This window comes from Rhipicephalus microplus, unplaced genomic scaffold (genome assembly GCF_043290135.1).
Source record: "Rhipicephalus microplus isolate Deutch F79 unplaced genomic scaffold, USDA_Rmic scaffold_230, whole genome shotgun sequence".
Taxonomy (NCBI): Eukaryota; Metazoa; Arthropoda; class Arachnida; order Ixodida; family Ixodidae; genus Rhipicephalus; species Rhipicephalus microplus.
Window position 1 is genome coordinate 93,694 of NW_027464801.1, and position 3,807 is coordinate 97,500.

The 3,807-nt window shown below is 56.6% G+C and overlaps 2 non-coding genes across 2 annotated transcripts in view; both read left to right on the forward strand.

The window, feature by feature from the left end:
• The first annotated feature begins 209 nt into the window (after positions 1–209).
• LOC142792628 (small subunit ribosomal RNA) lies at positions 210–2,024 on the forward strand. The gene has a single exon (XR_012891081.1). It is a non-coding gene; the product is annotated as a small subunit ribosomal RNA (ribosomal RNA).
• Positions 2,025–3,743: 1,719 nt separating this feature from the next.
• LOC142792651 (5.8S ribosomal RNA) overlaps positions 3,744–3,807 on the forward strand; it is a 153-nt gene continuing 89 nt past the window's right edge. Inside the window, exon 1 of the ribosomal RNA XR_012891102.1 lies at positions 3,744–3,807. This exon is cut by the window's right edge and continues 89 nt beyond it. This is a non-coding gene — a ribosomal RNA (5.8S ribosomal RNA).

Here is a 3,807-nt window from a genome sequence, read left to right on the forward strand (position 1 = left end):
GAGTCGATGCAACGAAAAAGAGCGAGCATGAACGTGCTTCTTGCCGCACGGCTCCCACTCGTCTTTCGGGAAGGTTGTGCCGTAGCGAGCTCGAACGCCGTCATCTCGGAGTGCAAAATAAGCGTGTTGGGGCGCCTGAAGGTGGCCTCCGCCGCACACAGACTGCGTCCGGCCCGCCGAGGGCGAGGACGGACGCGCAGTCGAACGATTACCTGGTTGATCCTGCCAGTAATCATATGCTTGTCTCAAAGATTAAGCCATGCATGTCTAAGTACATGCCGAAATAAGGCGAAACCGCGAATGGCTCATTAAATCAGTTATGGTTCCTTAGATCGTTTCTTCCTACTTGGATAACTGTGGCAATTCTAGAGCTAATACATGCAGTGAGCCTGGAGCCCTTTGGGTAACGGGTGCTTTTATTAGACCAAGATCGATCGGGTTTCGGCCCGTATTGTGTGGTGACTCTGGATAACTTTGTGCTGATCGCATGGCCACGAGCCGGCGACGTTTCTTTCAAGTGTCTGCCTTATCAACTTTCGATGGTAGGTTACTTGCTTACCATGGTTGTTACGGGTAACGGAGAATCAGGGTTCGATTCCGGAGAGGGAGCCTGAGAAACGGCTACCACATCCAAGGAAGGCAGCAGGCGCGCAAATTACCCACTCCCGGCACGGGGAGGTAGTGACGAAAAATAACAATACGGGACTCTTTTGAGGCCCCGTAATTGAAATGAGTACACTCTAAATCCTTTAACGAGGATCAATTGGAGGGCAAGTCTGGTGCCAGCAGCCGCGGTAATTCCAGCTCCAATAGCGTATACTAAAGCTGCTGCGGTTAAAAAGCTCGTAGTTGGATCTCAGTTCCAGACGAGTAGTGCATCTACCCGATGCGACGGCTCGGACTGAACATCATGCCGGTTCTTTCTTGGTGCACTTCATTGTGTGCCTCGAGATGGCCGGTGCTTTTACTTTGAAAAAATTAGAGTGCTCAACGCAGGCGAGTCGCCTGAATAAACTTGCATGGAATAATAGAACAAGACCTCGTTTCTGTTCTGTTGGTTTTTGGAATACGAGGTAATGATTAAGAGGGACGGACGGGGGCATTCGTATTGCGGCGCTAGAGGTGAAATTCTTGGACCGTCGCAAGACGAACTACTGCGAAAGCATTTGCCAAGAATGTTTTCATTGATCAAGAACGAAAGTCAGAGGTTCGAAGGCGATCAGATACCGCCCTAGTTCTGACCATAAACGATGCCAACCAGCGATCCGCCTGAGTTACTCAAATGACTCGGCGGGCAGCTTCCGGGAAACCAAAGTATTTGGGTTCCGGGGGAAGTATGGTTGCAAAGCTGAAACTTAAAGGAATTGACGGAAGGGCACCACCAGGAGTGGAGCCTGCGGCTTAATTTGACTCAACACGGGAAAACTTACCCGGCCCGGACACTGGGAGGATTGACAGATTGAGAGCTCTTTCTTGATTCGGTGGATGGTGGTGCATGGCCGTTCTTAGTTGGTGGAGCGATTTGTCTGGTTAATTCCGATAACGAACGAGACTCTAGCCTATTAAATAGGTGCGGGGTTCCCAGCACCTTACAACCTTCTTAAAGGGACAAGCGGCTCCTAGCCGCACGAAACAGAGCAATAACAGGTCTGTGATGCCCTTAGATGTCCGGGGCCGCACGCGCGCTACACTGAAGGAAGCAGCGTGTCTTTATCCCTGTCTGAAAAGACTGGGTAACCCGTGGAACTTCTTTCGTGATTGGGATAGGGGCTTGCAATTGTTCCCCTTGAACGAGGAATTCCCAGTAAGCGCGAGTCATAAGCTCGCGTTGATTACGTCCCTGCCCTTTGTACACACCGCCCGTCGCTACTACCGATTGAATGATTTAGTGAGGTCTTCGGACCGATGTCCGGCGCGGCCTTTCGGTTGCGCCGGTCTGTTGGAAAGATGACCAAACTTGATCATTTAGAGGAAGTAAAAGTCGTAACAAGGTTTCCGTAGGTGAACCTGCGGAAGGATCATTAACGGATTGTGAAGGGTGAGCGCCTCAGCTGCGTCTGCGCCCGACACTTTCTGCCGCTGACCCCGTTTGGACGCGGGGTCGGCTTTTCCCCACGGGGCTGCCTGAATGTGGAGCGGCACCCCGTGACAAATTGTTGCGCCCAGCGGACGCCAACACCGCGACCTTGGACGGTCGGCCAGGTGGCGGACGCGGGTACAAACGGCGCAACGCACTCATAGGTCGGCTTTCGACCCGCCACTGCACCGTGGCTCGAAGCGCTCGAAATGCGCGACCCGACCGCTGCGGGACCGCCTAGTACTGTAAACAGGAGCGGCGGAGCGCGAACGGCGAGTCGTGGTTACGTCGGTAGAAGGCGAGGCTGCGCGTTCCCGAAACGCCAGCCGAGTGCCCTCCCGACCGTTCGAGCGTGCAAGAACGAGACCCGACAATCGCGCGGCGACTGCCAAGTACGAGAGGAACGGCACAAGCGTCGGCGGTCGGTCAAGGAACTGGCGATGTGACGGGTCCGCTGTGCACCAGTGCATACCGTCCCGCCGTCCGCGGCAAGCGCCTCCGCGTCCTCGGGTGACGGAGGCTGCCGGTCGGTTCTTGCAGGCGAGGGATCTCGCTGGCACCGGTTCGCGTTGACGCGCGGCCGGTCATGGCACGGCGATGCGACGGCCGAGGTGCGCAGTACTCGATGGAGGAACCGCACGCTCCGATGACCGTCCCGCCCTCCGCGGCGTATGCGTACCGACCGTAATGGTTGCAGCAGCGCCGGCCGGCTTTTGAATTCGCCACACGAAACACGGTGCGAGATCGCGGTTAGGGGAGCGTCGACGTTGCCAGGCGTTTTGCTTGCTGCCGAGGGAAAGGCGGCACGGCCACGTCGCGCTCGTCGCGATTAGCGGGTCTGCGCGCTTTGGGAAGGTGCCGCAACGACTTGCCGAAAGAGGAAGCACGGAAGAACGAGGGACTTGGACGTCCCGACAATTGAACGCACTTGCGGCCAGGCCCTTGCTGGCTTCGTTCTTCCGCCTCGAGTAGGCTCGTACGCGGCTCCGGCGCCGAAAGTGGTCCTTGGCACCGACTTCGGTGGACGTGGGAAGTGCCGCGCAAGTACGGCGCGCCTGGCTCCACCTGTTGGCTAAAGTAGGCAGCCGGATCGGCATTTTGGTGTGCGGTGGCAAACCGTGGATGCGAAAAAAGCTTGTGCGATTTCGTGGAACAAAAAGCGGGGGTCCCCCTTTTTATGCGGAGGAGACCGACCCGCCCGCCGTGGTGAACCGCGACGCCACGGTAAAAACGGGAGAGGCTTGTCGATGGGACCGTGCATCCCGCGCTCCACGGAGGCCGGGAGGCGGCCGCCCGAGGAAATGTGTAGCCGTCGAGGCCCGCATCTGCGTGCACTCTTATCCAAATGGGTGTACCGCAGGCATTTTCTGGTTAGGCGGGCCAATGAGAGCGAGCACACAACGATACCTACGGGTCCGGCTTGGAGAACCGGCTTCGACGCCTCCCGAGTATTTATAGAGGGGTGGACCACGAAAGCACTCGCAAGTAGCGGAAGCGAAACGCCGTCCGAAACACACCGTTTGCTCGATTTGCGGCAGCCGAAAAAGGCGCGGCAGAGTTTTGGAGTCCAAGCGTGCGCTGAAAAGCGCCCTTCTTGGCCACTGTTTGGCCGAGTGCCAGAAACGTTTGGTTTTGACTGTACGGAATTGAACAAACACTTTTTCACGACTCTAAGCGGTGGATCACTCGGTTCTCGGGTCGATGAAGAACGCAGCCAGCTGCGAGACTTG